The sequence below is a fragment of the Schistocerca gregaria genome, chromosome X (genome assembly GCF_023897955.1).
Source record: "Schistocerca gregaria isolate iqSchGreg1 chromosome X, iqSchGreg1.2, whole genome shotgun sequence".
Lineage (NCBI taxonomy): Eukaryota > Metazoa > Arthropoda > Insecta > Orthoptera > Acrididae > Schistocerca > Schistocerca gregaria.
Window position 1 is genome coordinate 605,858,325 of NC_064931.1, and position 20,690 is coordinate 605,879,014.

Consider the following 20,690-nt stretch of genomic DNA (forward strand, 5'->3'; position numbering starts at 1 on the left):
ACGAGCACGTTGCTCGGCCACCATTGACCAGACGTTTTCAATTGGTGAGAGATCTGGAGAATGTGTTGGCCAGGGCAACATTCGAGCATTTTCTGTATCCAGAAAGGCCTGTACAGGACCTGCAACACGCAATCATGCATTATCCTGCTGAAATGTAGGGTTCCGCAGGGATAGAATGGAGAGTAGAGCCACGGGTCGTAACACATCAGAAATGTAACGTCCACTGTTCAAAGTGCCTTCAATGAGAACAAGAGGTGACCGAGACATGTAACCAATGGCACCCCCTACCAACACGCCGGGTGATACAGCAGCATGGTGATGACGAATACACGCTTCCAATGTGCATTCACCGCGATGTCGCCAAACACGGATGCGACCATCATGATGCTGTAAACAGAGCCCGGATTTATCACAAAAAATGACGTTTTGCCATTCGTGCACCCAGGTTCGTCGTTGAGTACCTCCCCCCCCCCCCCCCCCCCTCCAGCGCGCTCCTGTCAGTGATGCAGCGTCAAGGGTAACCGCAGCCATGGTCGCCGAGCTGATAGTCCACGCTGCTGCAAACATCGTCTAACTGTTCGTGCACATGGTTGTTGTCTTGCAAACGTCCACATCTGTTGACTCAGAGATCGAGAAGTGGCTGCACGATCCGTTACAGCCATGCGGATAAGATGCCTGTCATCTCGACTGCTAGTGATACGAAGCCGTTGGGATCCAGCAAGGCGTTCCGCATTACCCTTCTGAACCCACCGATTCCATATTCTGCCAACAGTCATTGGATCTCGACCAAGGCGAGCATCAATGTCGCGATACGATGAACCGCAATCCCGATAGGCTACAATCCGACCTTTATCAAAGTCGGAAACGTGATGGTACGCATTTCTCCTCCTTAGACGAGGCATCACAACAACGTTTCACCAGGCAACGCCTCTCAACTGCTGTTTGTGTATGAGAAATCGGTCGGAAACTTTCCTCATGTCAGCACGTTGTAGATGTCCCCATCGGCGCCAACCTTGTGTGAATGCTCTGAAAAGCTAATCATTTACATATCACAGAATCTTCTTCCTGTCGGTTAAATTTCGCGTCTGTAGCACCTCATCTTCGTGGTGTAGCAATTTTAATGGCCAGTAGTGTAATTAACACAACTGGGGACATCCTGGACAAGCTGCACAGGATGTGTGTATAATGTCGCGAGAGTGCTTGCAATCCCAAATGGCAACCTCTTATTACGATATATACTGTCGGTAAATTATTCGTTAAAAACTGGTCATCTACAGGCAACTGAAAAGATGTACAGTGTTGGGAAAAAGTTAGTAAATCCTTATAGAGGTTTCCATTTCACTCAAGATTTATTGTTGCAACAGTGCATACGGAGTACATGAAATGATTGCTCTAACAGATCAATAGCACAAGAGGTTCAGAGGTACCAGGTATCGACCCATGCTGAAACACCAATATTACTAGTTTGTGTAGCCTTCACAGGCGGCAATTTTCGCGTTGACTCTGACACCCACTCGACCGTATTGATGGCGAATAGTGTCCTGGGATACGTTATGCCACGTCTGCTCTGTAAAAGTCTTTGGTTGTCGAGTCGAACGAGGCAGTCCTCGTCCCATCAAAGCCCACATATACTTTACTGGAGATAAGTCTGAAGATCGTGCTGCCCAGGTAAGTTGCTGCACGTCTTGCAGAGCACGTTGAGTTTCACAGGTAGTGTTTGGGCAAGCTTTGTCCTGTTGGAACAACACGTGTTCCTGATGCAGGAATGGCAAATAACGGGTCTAATAACATTCTGCACGTACCGAGTGCCGGTTAGCACCCCCTCCAGAAACATCAAAGATGAACGAGAGCTGTAGCTTATCGCACCACATTGTATAATGCCTTGGTATTGGCCAGTGTGTCTTGGATGAAAGCACTCTAGGAGACAGTGTTCACGAGGTCTACATCGTACGCGCAAAAGACAATCACTTGTGTGCAAGCAGAATCTGTTTTTATCGCTGAAGATCATCCTGCGCCATTCTATCTTCCAAGTAATCCTCTGATGATACCTTTCGAGCCGTAAGTGTTGATGTTGTGGCATGAGTGGAAGACGGACTAGACATGTGCGTGCCCACAGTCCCATTGCTAATAACCGGTTCGCAACAGTTCGTGATGACACGTCTGAGCTCACAAGTTCTCTAATCTGTGCTGCGGTAGCTGTACGATCTGCCACTGCAGCCCTTTCAATACTACAATCCTAGCGGGCGACTGTGTTGCATGGATTTCCACAGTATGGCCTACAGGTGTGTGATTCCAGCATCGCTACACAGCTCATGCAGCACGTCCAACTTGTGTGGCAATTCTTCGAAATGACCATCTCGCCACTCGGAAGACCACAATTTGACCCCTTTCAATCTCGCTCAGTTGGCTTTAAGAAGAACGAGTGCGTCTCTGAGGCATCGTTGCCTGCTTGCTTCACTCGTTTGCAGCACACTGACACTTCTGGCTGGGAGCATACCCTACTAAAAAGTAGACACAGATGGCGCTCTGGCAGCTGTGCCACTACACTATCTGCTGGCAGACGACAGTGAAACCCTTATCAGTACATCTACTATCCCCCAGGTGGCCTAAGCCATCATCGGGTCAAAATCGACGTCGGCTTTCCTGATGAACTAGTTTTTTTTTCCAGCAGTGTTTCTTTGAAAAATAATGTCCCAGCCAATGTCGCCAACAATTCCTCCAGTTAGGAATTGGATGCAGACCGTCATTTGCTTAAGCATTAACGTTAAACTTAACCACGACCATAGGGGGTATTACTCACACAATTTGCACTTTATCTAAATCTGCTTTTACTTCATCTTCCATGGCAGAAGGCAGTGGAGGTGCTCTGCAGTACTTAGACACTGCTTGTAGTTTTAAGTACGAGTGGGCGTGGAACCCAGATGTACAACTTGCTGAAGATTCAAACAACTGATTACACTGTGCATAGAACGTGTCAAGTTCTTTGTGCGGTATCACATTGGAAGCTGTATTTACCTAGTCCCGAATCTCGACACCAAAGGACGCAAAAGTGTCTAAGCCAAAAATGAAAGTTGTCGTCCAAGAGTTAACTACCAGCACGTCTAGTTTACGAGAGACATTTTCATGTTTGTTTTGGACTACGATCTCGTCCTTCAACGGTATCGTCTGTCCTGTGTGGATGACCATTTACAAGGAACCTCTTGAGAGCGAGGTCGTAAACAGCCAACGATATTTACGGCTTTGACACTCCACATATTGTCTGCCATGCAACCACAATATTTGCAACTAATGGCAACAGGGGGTGGAGCTGGAGGTATCCAATGGTGAGTACAGAATTACGCTACGGAGCGTAGATAAACCGTTTATTCGACGAGTAACTCACAACAGCGCTAATGTGCTAGTGGTGTTGATACAAAGCGGAGCAATGGCAACAATAAAAGCAAAGCAAACATTGCATTAACAACAGTTGATAAAGTCGACATTTTCTCAGAAAAGAACAGGAATTTCGTAGAGAGTGAAAGAAGTGGCAGACGAAATATTAGCATTTCTGCAAGATGAGTCATTGGACTATGTGATGACGTATATCCTCGGCTGTGCGGACATTGTACATGAGGAGAACAATGATGACGATACGAGCTTAACACGTGAAAGTGATACTGAAGGAGGTGCTTAGCCATGTCGGACAGGGAGCCACAACTCCTGTCTCCAGTGCAACGTAGCAAAGGACAGTCGTTGTCCAAGGAGCGAGCACTAGAAATAATTATATGAATGGAAGATCATCGCAGCGTAGTAAAAAAACAGTTATGAATAGATTTTGAATAAGTCCGCAGCATTATGAGCGTGTAGTGCAGAAAAAAACTCTGGATATTCAAGGGAGGACAAGGAGCACTTGTTACAAAATCTGATTTATGCTTGATATACACACATCAGGCAAAAATTTTGCATCACCCCAGTTCCCAGAACTCCAGAAGCTAGACGTTGACTGTGGATATTGTATCACGGACACAGTCTCTTTGATTCTTCAAAGATGCCAGTAAACCCGCCCAAAGATGTAAACAACCATCCATGAGCAGCACCTATTAGACGGAGAGGGTCCGACAGCCGATCAGTTCTAATCATTCCACCAGGAAGCAGGTACACAGCTCGTGTTGTCTGCAGTTCAACCATGCCTAGACGGTCCATACCGCTGTTCGATCGCGTCCGAATTGTTACTGTGGGCCAGGATGGATTCTGAACAAGAGAAGTGTCCAGGCATCTCGGAGTGAACCAAAGCAATGTTGCTCGGGCATGGGAGAGATACAGAGAGAAAGGAACTGTCGATGACCTGCCTCGCTCAGACCGCCCAAGGGCTGCTACTGCAGTGGATGACCCCTACCTAGAAATTATGGCTCGGAGTAACCCTGACAGCAACGACACCATGATGAATAATGCTTTTCGTGCAGCCACAGAACATCGTATTACGACTCAGAGTGTGCACAATACACTGCATGATGCGCAACTTCACTCCCGACGACCGTGGCGAGGTCCATCTTTGCAACCACGACACCATGCAGCGCGATACAGATGGGCCCAACAACATGCCGAATGGACCACTCAGGATTGGCATCACGTTCTCTTCGCCGATGAGTGTCGCATATGCCTTCAACCAGACAATCGTCGGTGGCGTCTTTGGAGGCAACCCGGTCAGTCTGAACGCCTTAGACACACTGTCCAGCGAGTGCAGCAAGGTGGAGGTTCACTGCTGTTTTGGGGTGCTGTTATGTGGGGCCGACGTACGCCGCTGGTGGTGATGGAAGGCGCCGTAACGGCTGTACGATACGTGAATGCCATCCCCCGACCGATAGTTCAATCATATCAGCAGCATATTGGCGAGGCATTCGTCTTCATGGACGACAATTCCCGCCCCAATCGTGTACATTTTGTGAAAGACTCCCTTGAGGATAACGACATCGCTAGACTGGAGTGGCCGGCATGTGCTCCAGACATGAACCCTATCGAACATGCCTGCGAGAGATTGGAAAGGTCTGTTTATGGACGTCGTGGCCCACCAACCACTCTGAGGGATCTACGCCGCATCGCCGTTGAGGAATGGGACAATCTGGGCCAACAGTGTCTTGATGAACTTGTGGATAGTATGCCACGACGAATACAGGCATGCATCAATACAAGAGGGCGGTCTACTGTGTATTACAGGTGCCGTTATGTACATCAATCTGGACCACCACCTATGTAGGTCTCGCTGTATGGTGTTTCAACATGTAATGTGTGGGTTTCATGAGCAATAAAAAGGACGGAAATGATGTTTATGTTGATCTCGATTCCATATTTCTGTACAGGTTCCGGAACTCTCGGAACCGAGGCGATGCAAAACTTTTTTTGATGTGTGTATATCGAAAAGAAAGATTAGACGTAATAGGAGGGGATATGTTCATTGCAGCTGACAAAAATATTGTTTCTTTTGAGGTCGAATTTGAATGTGACAGTGATGTTATCTGGCCACATATAACAGGACTAGCCGAAATCAATTTAATTTTGTAGAAGCTCTTACCGACCATCAGATTTCGACGTGACAGCTTTAGTGTCATTAAAAGGAAGTCTACAGTCAGTACCGCGGAAACATCTAGATCACGCTATACTAGTTAGAAGAGACTTTACTTTAACCTACCGATTATAGACTGGGACATCTATGGATTCATTACAGGAAGAACAGAGAGAGAGTCTTGCGAAATACTTTTGAACACGTTTTCCAAAAACGTGTTGAGCAGCTTTCTCGACAGCCCACACCCAATAGAAATATATTAGACCTTGTAGCTACACTCAGGTCCAACGTTATCAACGGTGCGAGTGTGGAGACAGGGACTAGTGACCATGATGTCATCATAGTGATTATGGTTACTAAAGTTAATAAATCAATCAAGAGGGCTACGAAAGTAATTTTTCTAGAAAGACCAAATAAGCAGTTGCCAGTATCCCACTTAGACTATGAATAAACGTCATTTACGAGATCCAGTGTGAGGAACATAGAGGAATTATGGGTAAGTTTAAAAGATTGTAAATCTTGCTCTGGGGAAGTATGTGCCGATTAAGTGTATTAAGGACGGAAAAGATCCACCTTGGTTAACAACGAAATTCGGAAAATTCTGAGGAAGAAAGGCTGTTGCACTCTCGGTTAAAAAGAGACTGCACAATTAACGATAGGTGAACGTTTTTAGAGATTCACACGTCTGTAAAAAGATCAGTGCGCTAAGCATACAACTACCATTGTCATACCTTAGCAAAAGATCTTGCTGAGAATCCATGAAAATTCTGGTCCTACGTAAAATCCCAAAGCGGATCTGAGGCTTCCCTATTGATCACTCTAGTGTGGCTGTAGAAGACGCAAAAGAAAGCTAAAGGTTTAAATTTTGAGTTTAAGAAATACTTCACACAGGAGAACTGTAAAAACATACCATTGTTTGACCACGGCACAGAATCGTGTATGGAGAACATGGTATTAGCCATCTGTGACCAAGGGAAACAACTGAAATAGAAGAAAAGAACTAAGTCACCAGGTACAGATGGAACCCCACTTCAGTTTTACAAAGAGCACTCTACACCAGTGTAACACACGGCGAGGAAATAATAAATAGGGTAAAAACTTCAAAATTTAGGTATCAATATTGATGGATATTTAAACTGAAAAAAGCATCTCCCAAAACAATTTAGTTCACCCACAATTGCACCTAGAATCGTTGCAAACCCTGGGGAGAAAGAAATCAGTAACTTGCCATATTTGCACATTTTCATTCATTAATGTCATATGGGATAATGTTCTGGGGTAATTCATCTTTAAGAAATATAGTTGTCATTATTTAAAAACGTGCTGTGAGAATAATATATGAAGCTCATCCATTATCATCTTGTAGACATGTGTTTATGGAGTTTAGCATTCTGACTATTGCGTAGGCTATGTTTATTCCCTCATGAAGTGAGTTGTAAATAATCGTCTGCAGTTCAAAAGGAATAATGATGTACATAATAACAAAACCAAAAGAAAAATTACGTTGATTACTCCATGTTAAGGTTGTCTTTAACATAGAAATACGTTCGCAATGATGCAACTAAAATTTTTGATGACTTACCTGGTGATATAAAACGTATGACAGAGAGCAAAGTAAAACTTGACAACAAACGAAGAAGTTTCACAACTCCTTCTATTTAGTAGAACAATTTCTATTTTTGTAATGTGTAAAAGATGGTAGGTAGGAATTACTGACTCATATCCATATACATTTTTCAATTAAAAAAAGCAACCACACAAATATTTATAATACGACCATATTTACAGATGAAATGACTCATTCCACATCATTACGATTTATTGTGCAAAATGATCGATGGAAAATTAAACTAAATAACTGACATAGAGGTCATTCTCAGAATCCTGACTTCAGCACCAGCACTTTCTTGTCTCTGGTGTACTATTACAACTGAGACAACAGCGGATGCCACTTTTCGCTGGCATCAGCATTGGCATCTCCAAGATCATACAGGGAATCATGAGGTAAGTGTAATCACTTCCAGCCACGTGCCAAGGCCATAGAAGGGGAGGGGAGTGGGGGAGTGCTACACACTACTCCACACACCCGAGTCCCCATATCCGTATTTACACTCCCTTGCTCCTTCACGCTCCTGCACCCCACTTGGCAACCAAATATGATAAAGTATGTGACCTACCTAAAATACCGAAACTTTTTGCATTATTGATTTCCGAAAATTGTTTAAGGACTTTCTCACCAGCCACAACGGCAGATTTCGTTTAAAGCTAAATGTCATTCACAATGGAATACTGAAACACTTAGATAACTGTATAAATATTTAGTAACCAACATTTGCTTGTAAAAAAATTACAGAAAATGAAGTATTTTTTTTTGTTGAAAATCAGTTTTACCTTAGATACCATCCCATACACATTGAAACCTCCCCCCATGAACCATGGACCTTGCCGTTGGTGGGGAGGCTTGCGTGCCTCAGCGATACAGATGGCCGTACCGTAGGTGCAACCACAACGGAGGGGTATCTGTTGAGAGGCCAGACAAACGTGTGGTTCCTGAAGAGGGGCAGCAGCCTTTTCAGTAGTTGCAGGGGCAACAGTCTGGATGATTGACTGATCTGGCCTTGCAACATTAACCAAAACGGCCTTGCTGTGCTGGTACTGCGAACGGCTGAACGCAAGGGGAAACTACAGCCGTAATTTTTCCCGAGGACATGCAGCTTTACTGTATGATTAAATGATGATGGCATCCTCTTGGGTAAAATATTCCGGAGGTAAAATAGTCCCCCATTCGGATCTCCGGGCGGGGACTACTCAGGAGGATGTCGTTATCAGGAGAAAGAAAACTGGCGTTCTACGGATCGTAGCGTGGAACGTCAGATCCCTTAATCGGGCAGGTAGGTTAGAAAATTTAAAAAGGGAAATGGATAGGTTAACGTTAGATATAGTGGGAATTAGTGAAGTTCGGTGGCAGGAGGAACAAGACTTCTGGTCAGGTGACTACAGGGTTATAAACACAAAATCAAATAGGGGTAATGCAGGAGTAGGTTTAATAATGAATAGGAAAATAGGAATGCGGGTAAGCTACTACAAACAGCATAGTGAACGCATTATTGTGGCCAAGATAGATACGAAGCCCACACCTACTACAGTAGTACAAGTTTATATGCCAACTAGCTCTGCAGATGAAGAAGAAATTGAAGAAATGTACGATGAAATAAAAGAAATTATTCAGATAGTGAAGGGAGACGAAAATTTAATAGTAATGGGTGACTGGAATTCGAGTGTAGGAAAAGGGAGAGAAGGAAACATAGTAGATGAATATGGATTGGGGCTAAGAAATGAAAGAGGAAGCCGCCTAGTAGAATTTTGCACAGAGCACAACTTAATCATAGCTAACACTTGGTTTAAGAATCATGAAAGAAGGTTGTATACGTGGAAGAACCCTGGAGATACTAAAAGGTATCAGATAGATTATATAATGGTAGGACAGAGATTTAGGAACCAGGTTTTAAGTTGTAAGACATTTCCAGGGGCAGATGTGGACTCTGACCACAATCTATTGGTTATGACCTGTAGATTAAAACTGAAGAAACTGCAAAAATGTGGGAAATTAAGGAGATGGGACCTGGATAAACTGAAAGAACCAGAGGTTGTACAGAGTTTCAGAGAGAGCATAAGGGAACAATTGACAGGAATAGGGGAAAGAAATACAGTAGAAGAAGAATGGGTAGCTCTGAGGGATGTAGTAGTGAAGGCAGCAGAGGATAAAGTAGGTACAAAGACGAGGGCTGCTAGAAATCCTTGGGTAACAGAAGAAATATTGAATTTAATTGATGAAAGGAGAAAATATAAAAATGCAGTAAAAGAAGCAGGCAAAAAGGAATACAAACGTCTCAAAAATGAGATCGAAAGGAAGTGCAAAATGGCTAAACAGGGATGGCTAGAGGACAAATGTAAGGATGTAGAAGCTTATCTCACTAGGGGTAAGATAGATACTGCCTACAGGAAAATTAAAGAGACCTTTGGAGAGAAGATAACCACGTGTATGAATATCAAGAGCTCAGATGGCAGCCCAGTTCTAAGCAAAGAAGGGAAGGCAGAAAGGTGGAAGGAGTATATAGAAGGTTTATACAAGGGCGATGTACTTGAGGACAATATTATGGAAATAGAAGAGGATGTAGATGAAGACGAAATGGGAGATACGATACTGCGTGAAGAGTTTGACAGAGCACTGAAAGACCTGAGTCGAAACAAGGCCCCCGGAGTAGACAACATTCCATTAGAACTACTGACGGCCTTGGGAGAGCCAGTCATGACAAAACTCTACCAGCTGGTGAGCAAGATGTATGAGACAGGCGAAATACCCTCAGACTTCAAGAAGAATATAATAATTCCAATCCCAAAGAAAGCAGGTGCTGACAGATGTGAAAATTACCGAACTATCAGTTTAATAAGCCACGGCTGCAAAATACTAACGCGAATTCTTTACAGACGAATGGAAAAACTGGTAGATGCAGACCTCGGGGAGGATCAGTTTGGATTCCGTCGAAATGTTGGAACACGTGAGGCAATACTGACCTTACGACTTATCTTAGAAGAAAGATTAAGAAAAGGCAAACCTACATTTCTAGCATTTGTAGACTTAGAGAAAGCTTTTGACAATGTTGACTGGAATACTCTTTTTCAAATTCTAAAGGTGGCAGGGGTAAAATACAGGGAGCGAAAGGCTATTTACAATTTGTACAGAGACCAGATGGCAGTAATAAGAGTCGAGGGGCATGAAAGGGAAGCAGTGGTTGGGAAAGGAGTGAGACAGGGTTGTAGCCTCTCCCCGATGTTATTCAATCTGTATATTGAGCAAGCAGTAAAGGAAACAAAAGAAAAATTTGGAGTAGGTATTAAAATTCATGGAGACGAAGTAAAAACTTTGAGGTTCGCCGATGACATTGTAATTCTGTCAGAGACGGCAAAGGACTTGGAAGAGCAGTTGAACGGAATGGAGAGTGTCTTGAAAGGAGGATATAAGATGAACATTAACAAAAGCAAAACGAGGATAATGGAATGTAGTCAAATTAAATCGGGTGATGCTGAGGGAATTAGATTAGGAAATGAGACACTTAAAGTAGTAAAGGAGTTTTGCTATTTAGGAAGTAAAATAACTGATGATGGTCGAAGTAGAGAGGATATAAAATGTAGACTGGCAATGGCAAGGAAAGCATTTCTGAAGAAGAGAAATTTGTTAACATCAAATATAGATTTATGTACCAGGAAGTCGTTTCTGAAAGTATTTGTTTGGAGTGTAGCCATGTATGGAAGTGAAACATGGACGATAACTAGTTTGGACAAGAAGAGAATAGAAGCATTCGAAATGTGGTGCTACAGAAGAATACTGAAGATAAGGTGGATAGATCACGTAACTAATGAGGAGGTATTGAATAGGATTGGGGAGAAGAGAAGTTTGTGGCACAACTTGACTAGAAGAAGGGATCGGTTGGTAGGACATGTTTTGAGGCATCAAGGGATCACAAATTTAGCATTGGAGGGCAGCGTGGAGGGTAAAAATCGTAGAGGGAGACCGAGAGATGAGTACACTAAGCAGATTCAGAAGGATGTAGGTTGCAGTAGGTACTGGGAGATGAAGCAGCTTGCACAGGATAGAGTAGCATGGAGAGCTGCATCAAACCAGTCTCAGGACTGAAGACAACAACAACAACAACACATTGAAAATGCGAATTACAGTCAACTCCTATTTCACATCCCAGTTGCTCCGGTCATCTGCAAATGGCTGCACTGTTGAAAACGAGTGCTCCTCTCACCAGCAGCTCACTGCACTGTAGAAGAAGTGGAAAGTTCGATCTTTGTACTACGATTTTCTTTTCGGTTATTACTGTCACCAACAGAGGGCTGCACTGTAAGAAACGTGAATTATTCGTTTGTCGTACCATTAGTAATTATCACTGTCAGCACCACATAATGCACTGTTAAGAAAACAGAACAGAGAGGTGAAGTAATTATTTTCCACAGCAAATATGTTGTAATATTCTTAAGTGTCTGCAAAAATACGTCCGCAATGTAAAGAAAGTGCAAGTTAGTTTCCACACACAGATATTCGTCAAATTAGTACCGAAACTTTCAAACTATGTCATTCCGTGCCTAATAACAGTTGATATGTTAGAACGTAGGCCTAAGGAATGGATATCGTAAAAATTACCTAACCAGGCTTATAATTGCAGAAAAATACGTGTCAGCAGAATACAACACTAAGCAGGTAAGTACAAAGGCAAATGGACACTCTGAATGTAACTAATCAGGCCTACTTTTGATTTAATTAATAATACACCTTAAAATGAAATATTTCCACATTTAAGTCGTGTAAACAACTTGTGAAAGTCCTATTCCAGGATCCACAAAGATAATGCATCATGTTATACTCCATATGAAATGTAATCGATGATACAGGTTGCTAATTATTGCTATTATTAAAAATGACCCAAGCTCACTTCTTACGAAGTCGGCAACCAGAAGGCTCTGTAAATGCTTTATAAACTGTGTTATTTTCTACAACTATGATTTCGCAATATTCTAAAATGTCTGCAAAATACGTTAGCAATGCGACAAGTGCGAGTTTTACATTAAATATCTATGACCTAGTTGAGGTTAAGTAAAAGAAAAAGGGCTGTTAGATTTAAATCAATTAGGTTACCACATCTATGTCACAATATTCTGAAAAATGGGCCATAAAATGTAACCTTCATATTGCAACAGTTTGTAAATAAGTTAAGTCTGTATTCAATGTCTGTGCATTTGCGTTTCAGGAAACTATGGCTCACAAAAATGGCACAATCTCTTTCAACTGCACCACCACACACACTTATACAGCACAAAAGTCTTACTTGGGAAGGAAGGAATAAAGTGCTTTATTGACATAAACCACTTAAACTGCATAACGAAAGGAACTGTTTATAAATGCATGACTAAAGTTGGCAACTGTGAGAGACGTGACATTTCCAGAGATAATTGCGAAGTCGACATCTCGCCAACAAATGAAATCACTTACCATTTGTTGTGACATTTCTCTTACTTTGCAAGCACAATGAAGATCCAGAAATTTAATACTGCGACTTCTAAATTGTCTGTATGACGCATTGAAATGCATGCTTATCGTAATAGAAACAAGACCTCTACGAAGATTCGAGGAAAAATAAAATTTTATTCTAAGCAATATTCCGCCCACATTGCAAGCACAACATGTCTTATTTTACACAAAATAGTGCAAAACATGATTATAATACCAGAACCAAAAACAATCTGTATAAGGACTACAAAAGCTTAACATTAGTACAAAAAGGAGTCAAATACATGGGTACTCATATATTCAATAACTTATCAGAGCATATCAATGGTCTTGAAGGGATAAAGATCGGTTTCAGAGTGAATTAAAGAACTTCCCTTTGGCCAACTCCTCCTGCTCCATCGATGAATATCTTCACAAGGATTACAGCTCATAACTCTGTCTGCATTAGAATTGTACAACATCCATGTATGTGAGTAAAAACACCTTTGACTCGTCCCAGAGACTCCTCTCCAAGGGATCCATGGAAAACTATAAATGTAATGTAAATGTAAAAATGAGGCATCAAATAAGCCTAATGCCGAGTGCAAGACATTGTATGACTACCCTCCAATGCTATAAAAGTTAAACAAATGTCATGGAAGATTTAAAGTGATGTTATTCTCTATAAAAAACAGATATACAGATATGTAGATGAAGATGCGGAAATAGTTTTGTTCTAAAAGTTAGCGGATCACAATCAACCCTTGTTACTGCTACGGCTGAAATAGTCAATGACATCCTTCATGTCCGGACCTCCAAAAAGCGAAGCGTAAACAAAATGGCTGTAAATGCAACGAGGTATGGTACATAAGACTGCAATGTGACAGCTCAGCATTTTCGGTTTGCAGAGACGATGATCTCGCCTTCATAATACACGGAAAACAGAAATGAAATAATGTGATTAAAGCAGCGACGGTAGTGGGAAATAGCCAACAATTTTCGAACCAACTTAATTGTATTCGATCACAGAGTAGTTGACAAGAAAGCTATAAGTCATCATGTACGTATCTAAACAGTCTTGCACAGCAGTTAATGCGTATTGGTCTCCAGGGTAGTCATACCATGTTCTCTAGCTCAGGAGGACGCAAAGTTTCCCGTGGTCACATGTCTTGATATTTATTAAATCTACAAGGTGGTTTCCAATAACTTTGCTCCCTCCTGGGCTTGTGATTCGACATATAAATATATTATACAACTTTTACTCTATTTTTAGGGGCCATCCAGGTTAAATAGTCATCCCCAGCTGTCTTAGATTGTATTATTATCCCAGGTGCCGTTTTATATGAGGTGTGTCACCTCAAAGCATACATTACACTCCACCTAGGAAGCTTTGTAGGACTACCGAAGCAGGCTGGTTCTATTAATGTAAATTTGTAGTGTAATTTTGTGACGCGGAATAGTATGTGAGACCCGCGTGTAGTGTGGTGTGTATCAATTCAAATGACTCTGAGCACTATGGGACTTAACATCTGTGGTCATCAGTCCCCTAGAACTTACAACTACTTAAACCTAACTAACCTAAGGACATTACACACATCCATGCCCGAGGTAGGATTCGAACCTGCGACCGTAGCAGTCGCGCGGTTCCGGAATGAGCGCCTGAAGCGTATAAATTAACGACATCATAGCATATTCCGCAAAAAAATGGCGGTTAATCATAATGTAGTGGAATAATTTAACTGTAAATTTCAGGTTTTATGTGTGACAGAGTACCAAATCCCCGCTGTTTCAGCATAGCACTTCTCTATTGTGTGTCTTGGAGTCAGGTTAAAAATGGTTGAAATGGCTCTGAGCACTATGGGACTTAACTTTTGAGGTCATCAGTCCCCTAGAACTTAGAACTACTTAAACCTAACTAACCTAAGGACATCACACACATCTATGCCCAAGGCAGGATTCGAACCTGCGACCGTAGCGGTCGCACGATTCCAGACTGTAGCACCTAGAACCGCTCGGCCGCTAAAGGAGTCAGGTTAGTTTATTATAGCCGTATGTAGATAAAATACAGTTAATGATTCACCTGTACGCCGTTACAATAGCAGCAGAAACGTTGTTAAACAAAACACGGATGCTGTTCTGTGTGTTATTCGTTAATTGGCAGCACAGGGAAGCAACAACTGACACAGATTAGTCGCAACACAGTATTACCTGATCCGTCGCAGCCCAAGGAGCTACTAACGAGAGTGTCATCATTCACCATCTTTTATCCATTTCTCATATGCAGCAAACGATTTACTTGTAGCAGGAATGTTGAGCTGTTGTTGAGCAATCAACAACAAGCCGACACTGCTGACATAATCGTTCTATGTATGATACATCATAAAGTACGGGTGGAGGGCTGTATTCAGAGTGGGGCGGTTAAAACTGTTTGTCTTATTATTTAGGACACTAAAAGAACGACAAAAAAAACGTTGTGATGGAAGTTGTTTGTTTCGAAAGGGGACATATAGTAACAATAAATTCGACCCCCCTGTCCTACCTTCAGAGGATGGGAGAGAGTCCACTTTCAAAACGTCAACATGAACCGCTTTTTTAATTGCGGATTCAGACTCTCGAGAAAGAATATATAACTTTTCCATGGATCAGTTTTATCGTTGCATTGGATGGCAGTGTTATCGACACAAATCAAAATGTGTTAGAAACCGTTGAAAAGCGATAGGGAAATGTCCAGTATGTACCATTCTCTCCGATACATTTTGTACCATTAAAATAATTGTCTGTTCTGAGCTGCAAGGACGGTAAGCAAGCGTCGCAGTTCATGGTCAGATTCGTGCTGTGGGTGCAAACACCTCTAGATGCGAGGTAGTACACTACTGGGCATTAAAATTGCTACACCACGAAGATGAGGTGCTACAGACGCGAAATTTAACCGACAGGAAGAAGATTCTGTGATATGTAAATGATTAGCTTTTCAGAGCATTCACACAAGGTTGGCGCCGATGGGGACATCTACAACGTGCTGACATGAGGAAAGTTTCCGACCGATTTCTCATACACAAACAGCAGTTGAAAGGCGTTGCCTGGTGAAACGTTGTTGTGATGCCTCGTCTAAGGAGGAGAAATGCGTACCATCACGTTTCCGACTTTGATAAAGGTCGGATTGTAGCCTATCGGGATTGCGGTTCATCGTATCGCGACATTGATGCTCGCCTTGGTCGAGATCAAATGACTGTTGGCAGAATATGGAATCGGTGGGTTCAGAAGGGTAATGCGGAACGCCTTGGTGGATCCCAACGGCTTCGTATCACTAGCAGTCGAGATGACAGGCATCTTATCCGCATGGCTGTAACAGATCGTGCAGCCACTTCTCGATCTCTGAGTCAACAGATGGGGACGTTTGCAAGACAACAACCATCTGCACGAACAGTTCGACGATGTTTGCAGCAGCGTGGACTATCAGCTCGGAGACCATGGCTACGGTTACCCTTGACGCTGCATCACTGACAGGAGCGCCTGTGGGAAGGGGGGGGGGGGGGGGGGGTACTCAACGACGAACTTGGGTGCACGAATGGCAAAACGTCATTTTTTCGGATGAATCCAGGCTCTGTTTACAGCATCATGATGGTCGCATCCGTGTTTGGCGACATCGCGGTGAACGCACATTGGAAGCGTGTATTCGTCATCACCATGCTGCTGTATCACCCGGCGTGTTGGTATGGGGCGCCATTGGTTACACGTCTCGGTCACCTCTTGTTCACATTGACGGCACTTTGAACAGTGGACGTTACATTTCAGATGGTTGATGACCCGTGGTTCTACCCTTCATTCGATCCCTGCGAAACCCTACATTTCAGTAGGATAGTGCACGACCGCATGTTGCAGGTCCTGTGTGAGCCTTTCTGAATACAGAAAATGTTCGACTGCTGCCCTGGCCAGCACATTCATGGTGGCCGAGCAACTGGCTCGTCACAATACGCCAGTCACTGCTCTTGATGAACTGTGCTGCCGTGTTGAAGCTGCATGGGCAGCTGTACCTGTACGCGCCATCCAAGCTCTGTTTGACTCAATGCCCAGGCGTATCAAGGCCGTAATTACAGCAAGAGGCGGTTGTTCTGGGTACTGATTTCTCAGGATCTATGCACCCAAATTGCGTGAAAATGTAATCACTTGTCAGTTCTAGTATAACATATTTGTCCATGAATACTCGTTTATCATATGCATTTCTTCTTGGCGTAGCAGTTTTAATGGCCAGTAGTGTAGTTCCATTGTCTCGAGCGTGACTATGGTCGCACAGCGAATGACGCACACGGAAACGGCGGGGCGAAGCGGTCGCAGTTCACTTTACTGCAAACGTTCGAACTGCAAACATGTCATCCTAAGCGTGTAACGATGTTGACGACTGCAGAAGGATAGATATCACTCCTCCGTACTGTGCGTCAAACATGCACGTAGGAGACGCTCGTCGACGTTATGCGGACCTGTTCCCTGAGAGGAATGCTCCTTCTGTAACGACATTTCGCAGTATTATTCAACTGTTTACTGCAGCTGGAAGTGTTCAACCCACACGAAGAATCCAACCACGACCTGCTACAAACGAAAATGCTGCAGTGGATGTTTCAGCTGTAACTGCTGCATATCCTCAAATTAGTTCACGGCAAGCCGCACGAGGTGCAGGAATTTCGCGACGAAGTGTCCTGTGCGTGCTGCATGAACAAGAATACCACCCATATCACCCGTCGTTGCATCAAGACTGCTTGAATTTTGCAGGTGGGTAAAACAACAATGAAGCAGTGTTTACGAATCGTTGGTCACGTGAATCGGCATAATATACATAATTGGGCAGCGGCGAATCCCGACTGGGTATGTCAAGTCGAGCACCACTGTAGTGTCAATGTTTGGTGCGGTGTGTTAGGTATCCGGATAGCTTGCCCATACTTCATGGTTAGTAATGCGAATGGTCGAATATATGGCGACTTTTTAGATAACATTTTGGCAGTGCTACTGGAAAATGCCCCCCTTAAACAAGAATGGATATGTGGTCTCAACACGATGGATTTTCACCGCTTTATTAATGGATGTTTCGTGAAGTTCTGAATCAACACTATCCTGGTTGATCGACTGAACGAGGAGGTCATCATCAGTGGCCTGCGAGTTCACCTGATTTGACGCCTCCCGATTTTTTCCTGTGGGGAAAGCTAATAGAGAAAGGCTACATGGAGATACCAACAGTTCCTGCAAATATACTGCAGCGGATTATCACTGAATGAGCAAACATTAGCAAACAGACATTAGAGACATAGGAGTCTCTTTCAGAAATAGGTTGCAATGTGTATGGCAGCAAACAAGCACCATTTCGAACATTTGCTTCAGTAAAACATGAAGATTTATGAGAGGCAAGAGGACGCACGTAAAACAAACACCCAGATGGTGAGAGCCAAGGGGATTCACTTGAAACAAGACCCTCAATGGTGAGAAGCAAGGGGTCTCACACTAAAAAAAGCATCCCAAAGGGAATGAAACATTACTACACCCTTATCATTAGTTCTGGGCAACGCAAGATGTAGTTTTTACTGCATCGATAAACAAACTAATGACTTGTTCAGACCGTTTTCCACTTCAAAGCCATCTGTGAAGGTAATTACACCACTCATGTGGACACCATAATGTGTCTGGATAATCATGCTGGTTTGCTGTAAACACCGGTATCGCATTGTAAAATGTCCTCCTTGGTACCTAATCTGTTGGGTACTAGGGTGGTTTGAAAAGTTCTCAGAATCACCACGAGAGGTTAGCGCTAGCGCAATGAGTTGTTCATGTGATATTCATTGGACTGTTGCCTGTAAACACGTGACACGTCAGTGCTCTGGGAAGAAAGATGTGGCGGTGACGTGGCTCTATTGTTGTTCCCGATTAGTGGTTTGCGAAGATGGAAAAAATCGAGATTCGAGCAGTGATTTAGCACTTCGTAAAGAAAGGTATGAAAGCAAATTACATTTATACCGATTTCCAGGATACACAGGGGCACTCTACTCCTTCATATTCAACTGTTGCCAAGTGGGCAAATGAATTTAAATTTGGTCAGGAGAGCTTAGAATAGATGATGATCCGCGCAGTGGTCAGCCAACATGTGTCACTGACCCACAAATCAATGCAAAAGTGCACAAAATGCTCATGGAGGATCACCGATTGAAAGTGCGTGCAATTGCTCACGCTTGCCAGGTGTCATCTGAAAGGGTATATCACATTTTAACTGAAGAATTAGAAATGAAAAAAATTATCTGCGAGATGGGTGCCGCGATTCTCGAAGCGCGCCCGCACACATGTGCTATCACCATAGAAAAATTAGATGAGCTAAGGTATGAATTGTTGCCACACCCGCCTCATTCATCTTATATGGCTCCGTAAGACTTTCATCTCTTCCCAAAACTGAAAATTTTTCTTGGTGGACGGAGATTTACTTCAAACGAAGAATTGATAGCCGGAGTTGACAACTATTTTGCAGGCCTGGAGGAAACTCCTTTTCGGGATGGGATCAAGGCACTGGAACATAGTTGGAGCAAGTGCATTAATCTATAAAGAGACTACACTGAAAAATAAAAAATTTTCAGTAATGTAAGTACTTTTTTTTCTATTCCGTTACGAGAACTTTTCAAACCACCCTCGTGATTTCCTGAACTAAAATCATGTTTCAACAGATTGTAACCTATTGTATCCATATGCGTCGATTACAGCGCCATCTGTCAGGCAAAAATATAACTGATCCACACAGAAGTTACGTATTTTTCCTGAAGAATCTGAATCCGCAATAAAAATTGAGAGATTCCTACTGAAGATTTCATAAGTGACCCCACTCCCTTCTGCTGTGGGTGAGGCAGCGGCGTCGACTCTACTATCATTGTATGTCCCCATTCAAGACGAAAACCTGACCTACAACCCTTTTTGTAACCTGGTGTGTAGTCTCCCATATATTTCCCAAAACAGTTTTAACCGCCCCCCTTTAGCAGGCGTACCATCTTACATCAAAATAGTAGCATATAGCTGTGGTGATGTAAATACTGCTTTCTAATGTGAACTTCCAAGCAAGGTCTGTTCCTTGTAGTCTGGACGTTGTTGAAGATGATTCAGACACTCACTAATATCACTGTTTAATAGATGTATATAACACTTCACAAGATTCTTGGGTGGAGCTATGCATTGGATTAGCTGCATATGTAAACTTGCTTACAAAAAAAAGGCATTTATTGTGCTTTAAAACATATATGTATTAAATTGCAAACTGTGTGCTCCAAAGGAAGAAAACTTGTTGCTGACAGTGTCTTAATTAAATCAAAAAATACTCTTAACTACAGATACTATATGCTCCCAACAGACAACACGCAACGGAGGGGAGAATGCACATGCGTGGAATATCGCACCCACCTTACCCTCGAAGCAAATATTGCACAGACGAGCACCGTCAACCAAGTCTGGTTTAGATAACATTGTTTTCTTTGGAATATTTCCACAATCATGGTATTTGACACATCGTTTGCTGTAATTATCGCATTTTTCGTTCGGCAGATAGTATCCACAAAGGCAGTTCCCTTTAGAGGAGTGGATGAAACCACCCTGTTTCATTACCATTACTGGTGTGAAAGTTCTCTTCTTCACTTAACGCTCCCGGTCACTGCTTAGTAACAAGCAGCCACTCATATATTGACTCATATACTGAAGAAACAAACAAACTGGTACACCTCCCTAATATCGTGTAGGGCCCCCGCGAGCACACAGAAGTGCCGCAACACGAGGTGGCATGAATTCGACTGATGTCTGAAGTAGTGTTTGAGGGAATTTACACCTTGAATCCTGCAGGGCTGTCCATAGATCCGTAAGAGTAGGAGGTGAACAGCACGTTGCAAGGCACGCCAGATATGCTCCACAATGTCCATGTCTGGGGAGTTTGGTGGCCATCGGAAGTGTTTAAACTCAGAAGAGTGCTCCTGGGGCCACTCCGTTGCAATTATGGACGAGTGGGGTGTCGCATTGTCCTGCTGGAATTGCCCAAGTCCGTCGGAATGCACAATGGACTTGAATGGATGCAGGTGATCAGACAGGATGCTT